The sequence below is a fragment of the Silene latifolia genome, chromosome 5, assembly GCF_048544455.1.
Source record: "Silene latifolia isolate original U9 population chromosome 5, ASM4854445v1, whole genome shotgun sequence".
Lineage (NCBI taxonomy): Eukaryota > Viridiplantae > Streptophyta > Magnoliopsida > Caryophyllales > Caryophyllaceae > Silene > Silene latifolia.
Window position 1 is genome coordinate 5,564,902 of NC_133530.1, and position 21,540 is coordinate 5,586,441.

A 21,540-nucleotide genomic window follows, 5' to 3' on the forward strand; every position below is an offset into this window, starting at 1 on the left:
TCTGGTGTTGAAGATGCTACTTGGGAGTTTTTATACGACCTACGCCAACAATATCCTAACTTTGATCCTTGGGGTCAAGGATCAGTTCAACAGGAGGGTAATGATACGCCACCTGATATTCAGGTGCAGAGCATTACAGTTGCAGGAAAATGCAGTCAGATCTATGGCTTTACTAAGGCGGGAAATTGTGCCAGAATAGGGGTAACTAACTTACCTGAATGTCAGTACCATCACCCACCAGTACAGCTCATGGCCCCATGTGCAGATCCGTTGGAGCACCTGAATAGGACAAATAAGGACAATGAGTCAGCCAGTATCTAGAAGGAATAATTAGGTGATAAGAATTACAACTGGTCTATTAGACTAATTACTATCTTAACCTTAGCTTAATTTCCAAGCCAACTATCTTATAAGTACTATCATCTTCTGTAATGGAGGATTATGAATGAAAAATATCAAATTTCCCTTTGCTTAATTCTTTTCTGCATTTATCCGCTTTTGGCTAAGAAACCAGGTGACCATCCTAAGAACAATCACTGCATTTCTAAGCTAATATAAGCCTATCAATTCCTGTAATTGAACAGCTTATTTATTGGCCTGCATTCTTATTAAATTCAGTCATCTCATTGTTGCGTTTATTGTTGTTCTTATTTATTCGTATTCTAACTTAAGTTATCAAAAGATAAAGAGGAGTTAGGAACAAAGTTCGTAGGAGGTTGGACCCATTCGAATGCACTTTATGCTCTAGTTAAAAACCACATGCAAAGCATATTTCACTTTGAATGATATAATGGAAGCCAATAGTACGTATTTTAATGAATTTTTTGAAATATTTCCCTACGGATCAAATAACACTGTGTGGATACATCATGCCGGCTTAATTAACTATCGGTATTCGATTCAGATTAGGTTATTCGATTCAGATTAGGTTATCGATCAGATTAAGACAGATAGGGGCTACCAACAAACTTTGTAGGAGTTTGGACCTGTTCAAATCCATTTTACGCTCTAGTTAAAAAAGCATATGCAAATCATATTTCACTTAGAATGATAAACGCTCTTTAGATTCGTCCCTAAATCATTCTAAATGACTCTTCTAAGCCAATCATTGGTGTCAAAATGCCATGTTTATTGAAAAACATTTTTTGGTTATCGAAGGCTACATGGTTTAGTGGATCCGCAGTTTTATCACACGTCCTTATAGACTGATAGGTCCATTTTATATATAATATTCCTTCCTCATTTAGCTCAATTTCATGTTCATTATTCACTCTTTAGAGTGGTTTTATGAGCTAATGTCGCCTTTGTAGTATTTCTCGTGTATTAATGTCAATTGTAGGCTTTGGGTCATTTCTACCTCAAATCCCGTCACTTGGAGGAATTACGAGTATGGCGAAGCTATGTGGGACGATTATTGGGGCCTAAGATGGCGTGCCAAGGTCCCAAGAGAGTTCCGAGTCAAGAGGAACAAGTTTCAAGGCATTCTGAGCCCGTATGCATAAGTTACGACGGTTTTGCTATTCGTTGTCGAAAACCGCCCACGACCCCAAGCCTCGACCTCTATGCCTTGGGGTCATGTTCATGCTCAACAAGGAGAATAAAATAAGCGAAAAAGTGAATAGTCACGACCCCTATCGGGGTTGATGACCCGTGGCCCTAGGCGTTGCAAGTGTTTGTGATAAAAGTGAAGAAATAAAGCTCAAAAGCCATTTTGCTACGACCGCAATCGGGGTCAGTGACCCCTGGTACCCGGGGTGGTTGACATCTCAGCGCCTCTTCATATTCTCGCCTCATTTATATAATCCTAGCTTGTTATTTCGCAAACATATCCTATTTCTGTCATTTCTACTTTGTTTTAGGGTTTAAAAACTTGTTTTCCTTTACAAAAGTTCTCTCATAAACATTTAGAATACTAAGTTTACATTTGATCCGGGTTTGTATTTGAAGATTGCTCATCCATTTCCTTGTTCTTTTATTTAAGTTTTGCAATTGGTATTTCCTTTTTACTTATTTCCTTTTGTCAATTTCATTTCTTGTTTATCATATTGTTCTTATGCAACCCTTTACATATTTATTAGTAGTTAGTTTATTTGTTATAATGAGTGAGTAGTTTACATATCTAGGGAAATGGTATAACAGCCCCGCTTACCGAAGAGCCTTAACCAGACCTTCCTCAATAAGTAAGGGAGTTACCATCTCGGTTGCCAGAGGTAATTATATCAAATAGACCATAAAAAAACATTTAATAACTCACTTTACAAACTTACAACGGAGGGAAATGGACAAGAACTAGCTATGACATGAAAAGAAATACAACTAATGATATTACTATCGACCAAGCTAACTCTATATTGTGCGACCTCTCTAACCCAGCAACCACAATGAAATAGAAACCATAGCAACCCGAAAAGTCTCACTGCTCACCATTTGCCGACATTTTCATATAGATCACCGTAGACACAGACAAAGAGAAGAAACACACAACACACCACACAAATCAGTAATAGAATATAGAGAGAGTGAAATAAAATTATTCAATGTGCAATACAACTCAAACCACCACTACCAGTCTCCACCACTCTAATCACATAGTAACCAATGGTTCCCATCGCAACGGGTAACCAACACCGCCAGTGGGGGACTGCAGCCTTGCCCACCAAAGCCCTGCTCATCGCAACGAGCAAACCCAGATCATTAATGTGCACATACCCCTTGTGATGGGAGCCACAAAGGAGAATATGGGGGTGAAGACCATCTCTCGACAATGGGTTCACAATCAATACCAGTAACAACAACATCACCACCATCACCGTTTCCATACTGTAGCCGCAATAACTCATTAAGGTAACAGTCAACAAAAAAAAAACCACCTTACACAACTAAATAAGCAACATTCATAACGGAACTGAGTAGGGAAACCCTGCCTTTTCGCCATTCCATAGAAATCCATCAATCATACTACGCCAATCAAGAATCCATATGATACCCTACAAACAACGATCATACCCTATCACTATGCTATTCAATATCTACTGAATGATAACCAATTATTCACAAACTCACCTTGAAGAACAAACATATGCCGACGGCGGCGACAACCCGACTCGATGACTCCATGCATAAGCTATCTCCCTTTCCGGATTAGTGTTCAAGGCTAACTCATGATTGGTAGAGGGAGATGAGAAAACTGGGAGAGAGAGAAAATTAGGTTTAGAAATGATAAAATGTATCGTGGAAATGAATTTCGTTTTAGCCTCCGTGTTTTATATTAACACGCTGTTAGACGTGTCACGCAATAATTATACAAATTATCAAATAACGCCAACATGTATACTATAAAGTTATTACACCATCAACAAAGTATTAACACTATTACATGCCTACCACCATAAAGTCACCATGATATTAGTATAACAACCATAAAACTAATGTTTGTCACACATAACATTAGTGCTTGCCCAACAACCACATTACTACCATGCCCTTCAACTAAACCGATTAGAAAATAAGGTTGATATGATTAAATAGATTAAATAGCAACAACTTAAAGATTAAAGTAACAGTTCAAAGGAATAAAACATTACCAGTAACGGTTTAAAGAAGTTTTTTCAAGTTTTTGCCGCGATGTTATCTACCCCTATTAAAAGGAACTTCGTCCCCGAAGTTCACTCCCAGCTGTAACAAGGAAGGTATAAATGTTTGAACATAACAATTAACTAAAGTAATCATCACATCTTCTTATCAAATATAACCATGCAAGAACCTAATCTAATGCAATATTCTTGGATTAAGTGGAATTAACATAACTTCAAATCACAGATGCTTGTAAAGACGTATAACAATCGAACACACAAAATAATGCCATATTGTCACCATATTCTTATCCGCGCCAATTCAAATTTCACACCCATCTCAAATCCCAACCATGTTTTTGGGTCATCACAATACCGTCATACCCATACCACATCACCCACACCTCGGTCCCATCAATCCTCACCAAGAAAACAATGAAAAACTCAACCAAAATCATACAACCAAGCAACGGAACTACGAATTCAAAGCACAGTCTCCAGCTTAGTTTAGTCGGTCGAGTATCAGAGAACACTCAGCCGAGTATACGGTACTCGGTCGAGTAGTCGGTACTCGGTCGAGTAGTCAGTACTCGGTCGAGTATCTCAAAGCAGAACGCAATTTTCTCAATCTACACCATGAAAACTCAATCATTTACCTGCAACACAAAGTTCAACCATCGGCTAACATAAAGAATCAAGTCATAAACACACGTAACCTAGGAAAAGTAGAGTCTTGGCCTTATGGCCAGATTACACATATCCGAAATAAATCCGAATGTCGAAAAATAATAACAAATCTGCAACAACATCCAACTAAAGCAAACAACAAATCAAACCAAGCTCAAGGGTCTACGCCCACATCATCATTCATGTCATCACAACCACATGTGCCCGATGTCCCAGCTCCCGGATATGCCCCAGCAGCATAGTCACCACGAACACATCTCCCCTCCTTATCTAGCTGGCTACTATAGTTGGCTCCCCACGGCTGTTATGAGTTTTATTTATACTCCTTTCGCAATTGAACGATTTCTCGTTGTAATATGCAAAAAGGGTCGAACCCAAAGGACGGAAATTGTGGCACTAGGATTACTCGTTTATAAACTAGTTTAGTTCGATCTAAAAAGAGGTGGTTTGAGTTCTAACTAATGATTAAAATGTAAACTAAAGCAAGTAGGAATTAAGTAACGATTAAGATGGTCCAAAACGATGATTAAGAAAGATTAGGACGGTCGGGTTCACCCAAGTAGTATGGAGAGGGGAAAATGGGCATGGACTAATGGTTATCTAGGTTATTACAACATGTAGATTCTAACCTCTTGATGTAAATTTTACACTTGAGCCAAGATCAACCAACTTACTCATTCAATTAATCTAACTCAAAACTTGCTATCAAATCCTAGTTACTACTCAAGTTACTCACTCAAATAGTAGATAAATTATTAGAAGAATTAACTCAACTTACTCATTTGATCAATTCTTCAAACACCTTATGCGCATAATAAGTAGTAAATATAAACAACCCAAGAATTACCATTAATCCATGCCAAAGGCCTCTCCTTAACACTACAAGGGATTCCCCTACATCCTAGTAAGGCACTACTCACACATGCTTATGGTGACATAAACAAAAGGTGAAGAATTTAGCATAAAACAAGCAAAGGGAAACATGTTTGCAAATTCTATTAACTAAACAATTCAATATGTAAACAAATGAAAGACGAACAACAATAGAGAAGAGATTATACCAATATTGAAGACAAATTTGCAACCTTTGATTAAGTAGAAGAATAATCTTCACCAATCTCCAATTAACAACCCACTAGTAAATGTAAACAATTGAACAATACTAATTCTAAGCTAATATAAGAAGTGATTAGTAATTGATTAAGGAAAAATTAAAGTTTTGATTAAGGGTTTGCATAAGGTTAAGGAAATAATTTCAGATCTAGGGTATGTGTTTACAAATGATAAAGGGAGGGGTATTTATACTATCCCCATGGATTAAACATAAGGAGGAAATGAAGTCCAATCTTCCGTGTATGGTCTTTGTGCCGGTCAACCGGCTACCGGCCTCCCTGCCGGCAGCGAGTTATTTCTTCAAAATGCAAAAGAGTTGTCTTTGGTGTGTTCCCTGCCGGTGGACCGGCTGCCGTCCTGCCGGCAGAGAACACCTCTTGCTGGGTTTCTTGACTTCAACTCTTCAACTTGATGGTGCGTGTGCCGGTGGACCGGCTGCCGGGGTGCCAACCGGCAGTGAGATCTTCCTTCTTTTTTTCTTCAATTCTCTCCTAAATTGTCCAAGGCATGGGAGGGGGTTCCCTACCGGTGGGCCGGCTGCCGGCAGAGAACTCTTCTTCAGCATTTCATCCTTCATTTCACCAGGTCGTGTTCTCTGCCGATGGACCGGCTGCCGACAGAGAACACTTCTTCAATATTTCAACCTTCTTTTCCTCATGCTTACTCATCAAACCGCCTCACTTGCCCCGACTTCTCTTTAACCGTCTCAAGTCCTGCAAGAGGGGCACAAAATCATAGACGCATATATCAGGCACAAAATACAAGGTAAGACGTACAAAATCGACTCGATAGGAGTCGGAATACATGAAAGTAGAAGGGAAATTCGGTGCAAATAAATCATATATCAACGGCCCTGCAAGGCAACCATACTCGTAAATAGTCGGGTGTCTACATGTGTTTAGGTCCACCCCATAGCTATGGAACACCCCGCTGTCATCTCCCACTCCCCTCCTCCACACGGGCTGAGCAAGGTCGGTCCCCACGTTTAGGGGGTGTGCCTTCTCGTGCATGTTCCTCAGCACCAAGGTGGTAGATATCCTCTCAGTGAGCTCGCTAACCTGCATCCTAGGGTCTTGAACTGTAGGATAGGACGGGTACTGGTACGGGTAGAAGTTCTATGGGGAGTAAGGTGCCTCGAACGCTACCTCCTCAGTCACCCTCACTCCACGAGTCTCACGAGGCGTAGAGACGGCCTTATGCCGACCAGAAGCTATAAGTGGCCAGACAAGTCCACAAGGATCTCGGGGGAGATAAGATAGTACTATGGCTGGGGCTCGGGTTCCCCACTCCCCAGATCATACTCCCGCAAGTGGTCAATCACAGGTAGGTTCTCAGCATCAAGCAATCTCATCCACCTAGTTCCCTTCACCCTCCAGGCTAAGGCTCCGTCATCCAACCTCCTCAACGACTTAATATGGCACAAGTAACTCTCATCCATGGTAGGGGCCGTCTCAAATAAGGCAGAAGTCGACTCGGCAGGGGCAGAAAAAGTCGGTCAGTCTCTGGGCCAAGCGGGTCAATATGGCCCCGCAGCTAAGGTAACGAGTCTTATAACGGGCCATAAGTGCCAAGCTAGCATACACCACACCGAGAGCGCTATAGTAAAATTGCTCCCTCCGAAGGGCATTGAGCTAAGACATCAAAAGCATCACCTAATGGGTGTTTAACTTGCTCGCGTCACTCTGACCGTAAAGCAAGCAGGTTTACATCCTCAAGATCAAGATGCAAAGGGACACGTGTTGGACATCATTGATGAACATGTCACTAGAGGTAGGGGCGGGTCGACCCGTGATGTAATGAAGGTAGTTAGGAGCCCCGCTCTCAGTCGCCACGTCACTCAAGTACCCCTCCTCCTCGGGTTCCAACCCCAAATTCTCGGCAAACTGGTCAAGGGTCAAAGAAAGGTCGGTGTCCATGAGGCGAAAACGGGCGGTCTTTCCACCTACATCATACTTAAACGAACTCAATAACTCCAAAGTAAGGAAAGGATAGGACTTCTTGAGGAGGTGATACAACCCCTCCATACCCAAAATTTCGTATATATGAGTTATATCCGACTCAATTCCCAAGTCTTTCAAGATACCCGAATCTATACATCAGGTTCGTCTCATAGTATGTCCCATTAAAGTGACAAAAGCAGCCCGTTGTTCGAAATGGGCAAAGATTACCATCGAATATTGGTCAACCGGAGGAACAAGCGACTCCTCCCTCGTTTGTCCTTGCTCAATCGCGGTATTGGTGCGAGTTCTTCTCTTGGGAGGTGCTCTAGCTTTCGGCATGCTGCAAGAAAACAAGTTCAACAAGAATTTTCCGGAATTCACACATACCAATTCAAGATGAAAATTTTCAGTTTTATTCTGTTTTTAAGACGAAGTTTAAGACGGATGTTTCTATCAAAATACACAAGGTAGTCATTTGGTAGAGTATTATTAGCATCAATTGAACTTCTATTGGCATCCTACAAGAAATCTAAGTGACAAAAATCAAAATTTTGGGGCAAACCCTACAAAAATTTCGGTACAAAATTACGGATTTTAGGCTTAGAGATCATCTTTTTCATATGCAAACCGATTACTTGAAACATTTACTACCAATTGAACAACATTCAAACATGATTCTTTGAATTTAATGACCAAAACTTTCAGATTTGAGTAACTTACACATTCAATTAATTGGAAATAAGAGGCTTTAAAGAGACATTACCTTAAATTGGAAATTGATTGAAGGAGAGAAAGATAAGAGGATGAATCTAAGATCAAAATAGCAAAATCACCAAGGGTTGTGTTGTGAGAGAAAACTTTGAGAGATTTTGAGTGAATAATAAGGAGTAGTAGTCGAAAATAATAGGGGTTGTGTGATTATATTGTTCCGGAAATCCTATCGCTGAACCGGCAAAATTAGGCATACTCGGTCGAGTACTGGAACTACTCGGCCGAGTAGAGGGTGTCTACTCGGTCGAGTGCTCAGAATTTACATAATACATCAGCTACAGCCTTCTGAGTACTCGGTCGAGTGTCATCATGCTCGGTCGAGTATCTTATGTACTCGGTCGAATACCCTGAATCAGTAACGGGATTGTAACTTTTACATAGAATCGTCCCTGCAAAATCGATAAACATTGTTCGAAGTCTAAACTTATTCAGGACTCGTCACATTTAGGTCCTATTTCTATCATACACCATGCAACTTTTCGACTACTCACACCTATTAAACCTAATTGCACATCACACATCGTGTCCCGTGTAATTCTTTTCACAAAATTTACCATGTTATGCACACACAATGATATTCAAGCTTGATTAGGTTACCAACGATGTTATATGCATACAAGTATTCACACAATTACTCCATGAAGCACTATCACATGCCACTCACACCAAATAGAAGCACATTTACACACTATAAGTACATTCTACGTTCCTCTTCACATCATAGTTAACACGCATAGGGCTCAAGCTAACCATACATGCTCGTACACATGCACATCCATATATTCTTCCATTGTTTCATAACTGATCCAACTTTCAGACCAACATATCATACAAACCAAAATAACCACACACCATGTAGCCAACACACTCACATAACCCCATACTGTTTCCCCCACTCGGAGTTGCTGGCTTAAGCATGTTAGGGTCGGGATTCTGAGATAAGGGCGCCTTCTCACCCAAAACCGACATAAGAGGGATCCCAACACATATACACCAGCTTCATTTTAATTTGACACCCTACATTCATTTGGTTCATTGATCCAGCTTCCAAAATCGTCGCTCTGATACCACTTTGTAACACTCCCACTTACCGAAGAGCCTTAACCAGACCTTCCCCAATAAGTAAGGAGGTTACCATCTCGCTTTCCCGAGGTAATTATATTAAATAGACCATAAAAGAACATTTAATAAATCTCTTTACAAACTTACAGTGAAAACAAACGGACAAGAACTAACTATGACATTAAAAGAAATATAACTGATGACACTACTATCGACCAAGCCAACTCTATATCGTGCGACCTCTCCAACCCAGCAGCCACAACGAAACAGCAACCATTGCAACTTAAAAAGTCTCACTGCTCACCATTTGCCGGCAATATCAAATGGATCACAGGAGACATAGACAAAGAGAAAAAACACCCAACACACCACACAAGTTAGTAACAGAATATAGAAACAGTGAAATAAAATGATTCAATGTGCAATACAACTCAAACCAACCACTACAAATCTCCACCACTCCAATCACGTAGTAACCATAGTTCCCATCGCAACGGGTAACCAACACCGCCAGTGAGATACCGCAACCTTGCCCACCTAAGCCCTGCTCATCGCAACGAGTGAACCCAGATCATTAATTTACACATCCTCCTTGTGACGGGATCTACATGGGGCGAATATGGGGGTGAAGACCATCTCCTAACAATGGCTTTACAATCAATACCAGTGACAACAACATCACCACCATCACCGTTTCCATACTGTAGCCGCAACAACTCATCAACGTAACAGTCAACAACAATAACCACGTTACACAACTAAACAAGCAACATTCATAACTGAAACTAAGTAGGGAAACTCTACCTTTTCGTCATTCCATAGAAATGCATCAATTATACTACACCAAGCAAGAATCCATATCATACCCTACAAACAACGATCATACCCTATCACTATGCTATTCAAGATCTACCGAATGATAACCAATTATTCACAAACTCATCTTGAAGAATAAACAGATGCTGACTGTAATTCTACGATTTTATGGTCTCAGCTTACTCGGTCGAGTAGGCCATACTCGGTCGAGTATGTTGTCAATCGCTTTTAAAAAGGCTACTGTTTTGGGTGTACTCGGCCGAGTATTGAGGAGCTCGGTCAAGTAGGTCATTCTCGGCTGAGTACTTCAGGTACTCGACCGAGTACCCGGTCTGAGGGGTTAGTTTTCCGCGGTTTTGATTAAAATAATTGGAGAAGTATATAAAGGCGTGTTAACAGTTTCTAATCATTTCTTAATCACTTTTCTCAAACATAAACTACGTACACTGCCTCTCTAGTCATTCTAATCATCTCCAAGGCGTAGGTTGTTAGATCTTGAAGTTTAGCATCTTATTCCGTGTCAATTGCAGTAATAAGTGTTTTACTCTTGTTGATTTATTGTTATTCTTGTAGTTAAGTAAACCCTAATTTGGGAAATAAGGGGAATTGGTAATTGGGCATAGTATATCGGTTAATTGAGGGGTAGTTAGTAATTGTTTGTGATTATTACTTGTAGGTAACGGTTCCATGGAGGTTTGCTATTGCGGTTACTTGCGTGTGTACTTGGATTGTGAAAAGGTAGGGTTTCCATACTCAGTTGATTGCATAATTGATTATAAGACGGCATTTGTATTGATTGATTGGTTTTATTATTGTGATTGTGGTTGATTTTGAAATCTCTGGTTATTGCTCACTGTTGGTGAAGACATTTTTGGGAGATGGTCTTCACACCCAAGTTCGCCTCTTGTGGCTCCTGTCACACGGAGGATGTGCACATTAATGATCTGGATTCGTTCATTGCGATGAGCGGGGTTTAGATGTTACGGCTACGGTCTCCACTGGCGGCGAGGGTTACCTGTTGCGATGTATAACCTGGAAAGGCTACACACTTCAATGTGTAGTCGGTTACTGGTTACTATTGGAGTTTTGAGGATGGTTACTACAGTTTGGATTGAATTGTGTATTGGATTGTGTATCTGTGATTTCTTATTTTGGTTATGCAGTTGACTGACCCCGTTTAATGTTTTTAAAACTATGGTGATCCATTCGGGGATGGTGAGCAGTTGATTTAGCAGGTAATATGGACGGGGCAGAGTCATCACATGTTCTTTAGCTAGCTTCCGTTGTGGTCTTAAACATTAGTTTTTATGTTGGTTTCTTTTCGGAGTTGTAAACAGTTTTGGTTTGGTTTTCAGTTTGAGTTTGGTTAAACAATTTATACTTTTAATAAACGTTCTATTATGGTTCATTTCATATACTTTATCTCGGGCAACCGAGATGGTAGGACCTTGATATGCTAAGGTGGTCTTGGTAAGGCACCTTGGTGTATGAGGGGTGTTACAAAGTGATATCAGAACGACGATTTTGGAACCTAAAACCAATGAACAAAACGAACATCGGGCGTCTAATAAATTGAACCCGGGTAGGATTGTTTGGACCTACCGCAAAGGTTTGGGAGACATTCTAAAACCGCAATGTTGCCCTCACAACTTCGAACCGGTCAGTACGGGGTCCGTCAAGGGGATCGTTATGTGTATGTGTGTTCTATGTATGTGTGTGTAGAGTGTATGTATGTTTGTTTATAAAAGGTGAAGTATCATGATGTTGAGTATATGAAAATGGAATGAAGATATCCGTCTAAAGTGAAAGACGGGTCTAATATGCTTAAAGTGGTGATATTTTTGAGCTCCACCATGCAACTTGTTGCTTGTCTTATACTTAAAGCGGGTGGATATTTGGCCCATCTATAACTATAGACGGATATCTCCTATCTATAATGAAAATTTGTTGTTGTAAAAAATGTTGGGCAAACCATAAGATAGGAAAATAAGCACAATTAATCAATCAATCAAATAATACAATATTTCATAAGAAGGGAAAATAAGCATTATAAAAATGGTATATATAGAAAAATTAGGGTTGTGTGGAGGTATCCGAAATTCTTGTGAGTAGTGTTAATAGTTGAACTTAAGCGGATCCTTCGCGATCATCGTTTGATGAATCCTCCTCAACCTCACCAGAAGCCTCCTCAAGAGACAATCCATTAGGCTCGGGCACAAGGAAGGTGAAGAGCATTCCAATGAAGTTAATAACACCAAGAATAATGAGAGAGTTTTTCTTGCCAATACCGGCAGGGTAACCATGCTCTCTCTTAGCCGGATCAGGATCTTGGGATAGGTAGACGAACGCAAAAGCGCCGATAATGGCTCCGGCTTTGCCTGTGGCGGCGGATATTCCGTGACACGTGGACCTAAGCCTAGCGGGGAAGATCTCCGCAGGGACTATGAACGTGGTTGCATTTGGCCCGAAATTGGCAAAGAAGAAGGTGAGGCCATACATAATGATGAATCCTATGCGGTTCTCCTTCTTTTGCCAGTGTGCATAGGGGAAGGCGATGGCAAACATGAAGATTGTCATCATTATGAAACCCATCATTTGGATGATCCATCGACCGATGATGTCGATGAAAGCCACGGTGAACCAGTAGCCAGGGACGGTCCCACAAAGGGCAATTAGGGTTTGAGCTCGAGCAATCACGTAAACCTCTTTAATGGCACTCATGTTTTCTGAGGGACCGATCCATCCCACAGAGGTGAAGACGTCTCTTTGGAAGAGATTTTAACTGTAGAAGGCAATGTCGAGTAAGAACCATGTGGAGGTGGTCCCTAGCAATTTAAGGCCATACTGTCGGGCAAACTGAACAGTGAATAGACCGAACTGGTTCTTATCGCTCCTTGCGATTTGATCCACTCGTTCTTCCTCCGCTTCGATTTCGACCTTTAGGACTTTCGACATGTCGGATGCGGCTAGCTTTGCGTTTTTTGCTACAAGGGCGATATCGGGCGTCTCGGGCATCTTCATACGCCATGAATAGGTGAGTGCCGCAGGATGGCTCCGAACATAAGAACTATTCGCCGAGATATAGTCGGATTCGTCCGGGAGGGACAAGGCGGGGTTCTCAGCGTAAGACGGGGGCTTGAATTTATTATCAAAAGCTGATGAGACAATGAGTGCGACGACTCCCCCGGCCAAAATACCCATGCCTTGCATGGCAAAGACAGCAGCCACAAAAGCACCTCGTGTCTTCTTGTTGGCATACTCGGACATGATGGTGGCGGACAAAGGGTAGTCCCCACCAACACCGAATCCGAGCCAGAAGCGAAAGAAGCAGAGGGTGGTCATCACCCCCTTAGCGCTATTTCCAAAGGAAAGCCCCGAGGATAAGGAGGAGAAAACCATGAGGACCAAGGTCATACCGTAAACCTTCTTTCTCCCCATCTTGTCCCCTAGCCAACCGAAGAAAAGTTGACCTGCAAGGGTTCCACATAGGGCCACTCCGCTCACGGCCGCTGCCACGTTGATTGGCAGTGACCCTGGTTTCTTCGCGCCCTCCACTTGGTAGTATATCCGACCCAATAACCTTGTCACAAGGGAGATGCAAAACAAGTCATAAGCATCCGTGAAAAATCCCATTCCTGCTATGATGATCGTCGTGAAATGGTACCATTGTGTTTTTGCTACATCAAGTGCGTTCAGCACTTGTAGTTGCTCTGTTTTTGCCATTTTTCTTTTTCTTATATCGTTTTTTTTTTTGCTCTGCTTATCTCTTGCAACAAATTATAAAAGTCATTGTTATTCTCACCTTAAATATGTACATACGTATCGATAGAAACTTTCTTCATTCTAATCTACACAACTTTTCACTTTATGTTTTTAAGATCAAATATAAATTTTAAATTTTTAGACACTTTTTTTAAATAAGTCATCAACAATTAACGTAATTATTTATTTTATTAAAGCTCTAGATATGCGAGTATAAGTGAACTTTGCTAAACAACCAATATCAAACATACTATGAGGATCATTTTGAGAAAGGAAAAAAAACAAATATATAATGTTTAAATAAATTAATGTGGTTCATTTATGGAGTAGCAAATTATTTGGGACAAAATAACAAAAAATAAATTAAAAAAAAAGTTAAAAAAAAAACAGAAGCCATATGTTATTGAACTTGGGAGAACATGCATGTAACTTTTAATATAGAAGGCATACCAAATTAAAAGCTTGCTTATCTTGACTACATAGGGAGGGCAAGCAAGAGTTAAAGGAGGGAATTGAGAACTTTTTGTGAAGATAATCAATGAAAATATAAGTGTATTTATATGAAAATTATGTTTAATGAGTCTGGCATCTTACGAAATATGCCTTTTAATTACAGCTGCTCTTCCATAACTGATAGTTGCACTACATTTTTTTTTTCTGGAGTACGGATATACGGAAAATGTCGTATTAATTAAATGACATGTTAATGTCAAAGTTTACTTACCAATAATACGTAGAACTTAGTGGGATACGTCTTAATTTGATGTGCCGTTTTTGTCCATTCTTCTAAGTTCTATTGATATATCTATATTCCATTTCTCGCGCAATGCATGCGCGATATTTATAGAGTTTTTATTTAATAAGGTAATATTTTAGGTAGCACCAAAATGAACACGGACACGTAATATGGCTTCCCATAAAATTTAGGACACGGAACACATTATTTAAATTTAATAATATAAATATTTTATGGTTATAAGTAAGGTATTATTTATTTTTGTAATGTATTTGATATTAAATTTAAATAAGTGAAGGTAAAATTTGACCTGACTATAACTAATTCTTTTTTTCCAACCAAAACCCATCTTCTAATCAATCTCTTTTAACATTTTATTCCTCGTCTAAATTATAACATGTTTAGTGGTGTGTTCAGAAAGTGTCGGGTGTCCGACATGGCGTCGAACTGGGACGACTAATTAGGAGGAGTGTCCGTGCTACCTAGGTATTATTTATATATTTTAAATCACTATTTAATTAATATTTTTCACTTGAAGTGAATTTTGAGATGAAACAAAAGAAATTAAAATGGAATCTAATAGTAAGTATTTTAATGAATTTTTCATTGAAATTAAGTAAAGCTAGGAAACATGGAGTATATTTATGAAAATATGTTTTTACCATAAAATTAAGGATTTCATTTTATAAATTTCTCCAATTGTTTTGTTGATTTTTTTTATGTCACAAAGCTAATAGTAAGTATGTATCAAGTTATTTTCTAAAGTTATAATTATTGCATTAATGAAAAATTTATCAATTTATGGCTTAGTTTACCAAGTGATGGTTTATATTATAGTTTATTTTAGGATCAATTGATGTAAACACTCTTTAATGTTGCACTTTTTAAAACCTAACGCCTTATGAAAAGTTTTTAAAACTTAGTACTTTAATGTGCAGTTTATTCACATTTTGGTACCTTAAGTGAATCTGGGTCCAAAAAACTGTGAAATACTGCCGAGGTTGAATCAACCGTGACTTGTAGTTATAAGAGGGAAGGGAAGAGGTTGAAAATGTGAACGGGGTGCATCATAAATACGTTGCCATGTCTTTTAAAAATGGTCGGAATATTCCATTTTTTTAGTCTAAATCCACTCAAGGTATCAAATGTGAATGAAATACACATTAAGGTATTATATTTTAAAAAACCTTTCATAAGGTGTTTAGTTTTAAAAAGTGCAGCATTAAAGGTTGTTTTCATCAATTGATCCTTTATTTTAATGAAAAAATCATAATTTTGAATTTAATTAAAAGATTAGAATTTAAATATCAGATTATATTTTAATGAAAAGATAATAATTTAATGAAAGAAAAGTTACACTTGTTTCGATATTGTTAGGAAAATCCTAATTGTTATGTTCTTGAAATATTTCCCTATGTATAAGATAAAATTGTGTGGTTATGCCACGCTGGCTTGACTTTTGGCATTCGATTCGAGATTAGGTTAACAAATCGGATAAAGATAAAGAGGAGTTAGGAACAAAGTTCGTAGGAGGTTGGACCCATTCGAATGCACTTTATGCTCTAGTTAAAAAGCACATGCAAAGCATATTTCACTTTGAATGATATAATGGAAGCCAATAGTACGTATTTTAATGAATTTTTTGAAATATTTCCCTACGGATCAAATAACACTGTGTGGACACATCATGCCGGCTTAATTAGCTATCGGTATTCGATTCAGATTAGGTTATTCGATTCAGATTAGGTTATCGATCAGATTAAGACAAATAGGGGCTACCAACAAACTTTGTAGGAGTTTGGACCTGTTCAAATCCATTTTACGCTCTAGTTAAAATAGCATATGCAAATCATATTTCACTTAGAATGATAAACGCTCTTTAGATTCGTCCCTAAATCATTCTAAATGACTCTTCTAAGCCAATCATTGGTGTCAAAATGCCATGTTTATTGAAAAACATTTTTTGGTTATCGAAGGCTACATGGTTTAGTGGATCCGTAGTTTTATCACACATCCTTATAGACTGATAGGTCCATTTTATATATAATTTTCCTCCCTCATTTAGCTCAATTTCATGTTCATTATTCACTCTTTAGAGCGGTTTTGTGAGCTAATGTCGCCTTTGTAGTATTTCTCGTGTATTAATGTCAATTGTAGGCTTTGGGTCATTTCTACCTCAAATCCCGTCACTTGGAGGAATTCCGAGTATGGCGAAGCTATGTGAGACGATTATTGGGGCCTAAGATGGCGTGCCAAGATCCCAAGAGAGTTCCGAGTCAAGAGGAACAAGTTTCAAGGCATTCTGAGCCCGTATGCATAAGTTACGACAGTTTTGCTATTCGTTGTCGAAAACCGCCCACGACCCCAAGCCTCGACCTCTATGCCTTTGGGTCATGTTCATGCTCAACAAGGAGAATAAAATAAGCGAAAAAGTGTATAGTCACGACCCCTATCGGGGTTGATGACCCGTGGCCCTAGGCGTTGCAAGTGCATGTGATAAAAGTGAAGAAATAAAGCTCAAAAGCCATTTTGCTACGACCGCAATCGGGGTCAGTGGCCCCTGGCACCAAGGGTGGTTGACATCTCAACGCCTCTTCATATTCTCGCCTCGTCTATATAATCCTAGCTTGTTATTTCGCAAACAAATCCTATTTCTGTCATTTCTACTTTGCTTTAGGGTTTAAAAACTTGCTTTCCTTTACAAAAGTTCTCTCATAAGCATTTAGAATACTAAGTTTACATTTGATCCGGGTTTGCATTTGAAGATTGCTCATCCATTTCCTTGTTCTTTTATTTAAGTTTTGCAATTGGTATTTCCTTTTTACTTATTCCCTTTTATCAATTTTATTTCTTGTTTATCATATTGTTCTTATGCAACCCTTTACATATTTATTAGTAGTTAGTTTATTTGTTATAATGAGTGAGTATTTACATATCTAGGGAAATGGTATAAAAGCCCCACTTACCGAAAAGCCTTAACCAGACCTTCCCCAATAAGTAAGGGAGTTACCATCTCGGTTGCCAGAGGTAATTATGTCAAATAGACCATAAAAGAACATTTAATAACTCACTTTACAAACTTACAACGGAGACAAATGGACAAGAACTAGCTATGACATTAAAAGAAATACAACTAATAATATTACTATCGACCAAGCTAACTCTATATTGTGCGACCTCTCTAACCCAGCAACCACAATGAAATAACAACCATAGCAACCCGAAAAGTCTCACTGCTCACCATTTGCCGACATTATCATATAGATCACCGTAAACACAGACAAAGAGAAGAAACACACAACACACCACACAAATCAGTAACAGAATATAGAGAGAGTGAAATAAATTTATTCAATGTGCAATACAACTCAAACCACCACTACCAGTCTCCACCACTCTAATCACGTAGTAACCAATGGTTCCCATCGCAACGGGTAACCAACACCGCTAGTGGGGGACTACAGCCTTGCCCACCAAAGCCCTTCTCATCGCAACGAGCGAATCCAGATCATTAATGTGCACATACCCCTTGTGACAGGAGCCACAAGGGAGAATATGGGGGTGAAGACCATCTCTCGACAATGGGTTCACAATCAATACCAGTAACAACAACATCACCACCATCACCGTTTCCATACTGTAGCCGCAATAACTCATTAAGGTAACAGTCAACAACAACAACCACCTTACACAACTAAACAAGCAACATTCATAACGGAAACTGAGTAGGGAAACCCTACCTTTTCGCCATTCCATACAAATGCATCAATCATACTACGCCAATCAAGAATCCATATGATACCCTACAAACAACGATCATACCCTATCAGTATGCTATTCAAGATCTACCGAATGATAACCAATTATTCACAAACTCACCTTGAAGAACAAACAGATGCCGACGGCGGCGACAACCCGACTCGATGACTCCATGCATAAGCTATCTCCCTTTCCGGATTAGTGTTCAAGGCTAACTCATGATTGGTAGAGGGAGATGAGAAAACTGGGAGAGAGAGAAAATTAGGTTTAGAAATGATAAAATGTATCGTGGAAATGAATTTCGTTTTATCCTCCGTGTTTTATATTAACACGCTGTCAGACGTGTCACGTAATAGTTATACAAATCATCAAATAACGCCAACATGTATACTATAAAGTTATTATACCGTCAACAAAGTACTAACACTATTACATGCCTACCACCACAGAGTCACCATGATATTAGTATAACAACCATAAAACTAATGTTTGCCACACATAACATTAGTGCTTGCCCAACAACCACATTACTACCATGCCCTTCAACTAAACCGATTAGAAAATAAGGTTGATAAGATTAAATTGATTAAATAGCAACAACTTAAAGATTAAAGTAACAGTTCAAAGGAATAAAACATTACCAGTAACGGTTTAAAGAAGTTTTTTCAAGTTTTTGCCGCGATGTTATCTACCCCTATTAAAAGGAACTTCGTCCCCGAAGTTCACTCCCAACTGTAACAAGGAAGGTATAAACGTTTGAACATAACAATTAACTAAAGTAATCATCACATCTTCTTATCAAATATAACCCTGCAAGAACCTAATCTAATGCAATATGCTTGGATTAAGTGGAATTAACATAACTTCAAATCACAGATGCTTGTAAAGACGTATAACAATCGAACACACAAAATAATGCCATATTGTCACCATATTCTTATCCGTGCCAATTCAAATTTCACACCCATCTCAAATCCCAACCATGTTTTTGGGTCATCACAATACCGTCATACCCATACCACATCACCCACACCTCGGTCCCATCAATCCTCACCAAGAAAACAATGAAAAACTCAACCAAAATCATACAACCAAGCAACGGAACTACGAATTCAAAGCACAGTCTCCAGCTTAGTGTACTCGGTCGAGTATCAGAGAACACTCAGCCGAGTATGCGGTACTCGGTCGAGTAGTCGGTACTCGGTCGAGTAGTCAGTACTCGGTCGAGTATCCCAAAGCAGAACGCAATTTTCTCAATCTACACCATGAAAACTCAATCATTTACCTGCAACACAAAGTTCAACCATCGGCTAACATAAAGAATCAAGTCATAAACACACGTGACCTAGGAAAAGTAGAGTCTTGGCCTTATGGCCAGATTACACATATCCGAAATAAATCCGAATGTCGAAAAGTAATAACAAATCCGCAACAACATCCAACTAAAGCAAACAACAAATCAAACCAAGCTCAAGGGTCTACGCCCACATCATCATCCATGTCATCACAACCACATGTGCCCGATGTCCCAGCTCCCGGATATGCCCCAGCAGCATAGTCACCACCAACCCATCTCCCCTCCTTATCTAGCTGGCTACTATAGTTGGCTCCCCACGGCTGTTATGAGTTTTATTTATACTCCTTTCGCAAGTGAACGATTTCTCGTTGTAATATGCAAAAATTGTCGAACCCAAAAGACGGAAATTGTGGCACTAGGATTACTCGTTTATAAACTAGTTTAGTTCGATTCTTCGATCTAAAAAGAGGTGGTTTGAGTTCTAACTAATGATTAAAATGTAAACTAAAGCAAGTAGGAATTAAGTAACGATTAAGATGGTCCAAAACGATGATTAAGAAAGATTAGGACGGTCGGGTTCACCCAAGTAGTATGGAGAGGGGAAAATGGGCATGGGCTAATGGTTATCTAGGTTATTATAACATGTAGATTCTAACCTCTTGATGTAAATTCTACACTTGAGCCAAGATCAACCAATTTACTCATTCAATTAATCTAACTCAAAACTTGCTATCAAATCCTAGTTACTACTCAAGTTACTCACTCAAATAGTAGATAAATTATTAGAAGAATTAACTCAACTTACTCATTTGATCAATTCTTCAAACACCTTATGTGCATAATAAGTAGTAAATGTAAACAACCCAAGAGTTACAATTAATCCATGCCAAAGGCCTCTCCTTAACACTACAAGGGATTCCCCTACATCCTAGCAAGGCACTACTCACACATGCTTATGGTGACATAAACAAAAGGTGAAGAATTTAGCATAAAACAAGCAAAGGGAAACTTGTTTGCAAATTTTATTAACTAAACAATTCAATATGTAAACAAATGAAAGACGAACAATAATAGAGAAGAGATTATACCAATATTGAAGACAAAGTTGCAACCTTTGATTAAGTAGAATAATAATCTTCACCAATCTCCAATTAACAACCCACTAGTAAATGTAAACAATTGAACAATACTAATTCTAAGCTAATATAAGAAGTGATTAGTAATTGATTAAGGAAAAATTAAAGTTTTGATTAAGGGTTTGCATAAGGTTAAGGAAATAATTTCAGATCTAGGGTATGTGTTTACAAATGATAAAGGGAGGGGTATTTATACTATCCCCATGGATTAAACATAAGGAGGAAATGAAGCCCAATCTTCCGTGTATGGTCTTTGTGCCGGTCAACCGGCTACCGGCCTCCTTGCCGGCAGCGAGTTCTTTCTTCAAAATGCAAAAGAGTTGTGTTTGGTGTGTTCTCTGCCGGTGGACCGGCTGCCGGCCTGCCGGCAGAGAACACCTCTTGCTGGGTTTCTTGACTTCAACTCTTCAACTTGATGGTGCGTCCGGCTGCCGGGGTGCCAACCGGCAGCGAGATCTTCCTTCTTTTTTTCTTCAATTCACTCCTAAATTGTCCAAGGCATGGGAGGGGGTTCCCTACCGGTGGGCCGGCTGCCGGCCTGCCGCCAGAGAACACTTCTTCAATATTTCAACCTTCTTTTCCTCATGCTTACTCATCAAACCGCCTCACTTGCCCCGACTTCTCTATAACCGTCTCAAGTCCTGCAAGAGGGGCACAAATTCATAGACGCAGATATCAGGCACAAAATGCAAGATAAGACGTACAAAACCGACTCGATAGGAGTCGGAATACATGAAAGTAGAAGGGAAATTCGGTGCAAATAAATCATATATCAACGGCCCTGCAAGGCAACCATACTCGTAAATAGTCGGGTGTCTACATGTGTTTAGGTCCACCCCATAGCTATGGAACACCCCGCTGTCATCTCCTTCTACCCTCCGCCACACGG

The 21,540-nt window shown here is 39.4% G+C and overlaps 1 pseudogene; it reads right to left on the reverse strand.

Annotated features, from left to right (window-relative positions):
* Positions 1-12,034: 12,034 nt before the first annotated feature.
* LOC141654718 (putative inorganic phosphate transporter 1-3) lies at positions 12,035-13,684 on the reverse strand (annotated as a pseudogene).
* Between the last annotated feature and the right edge of the window lie 7,856 nt (positions 13,685-21,540).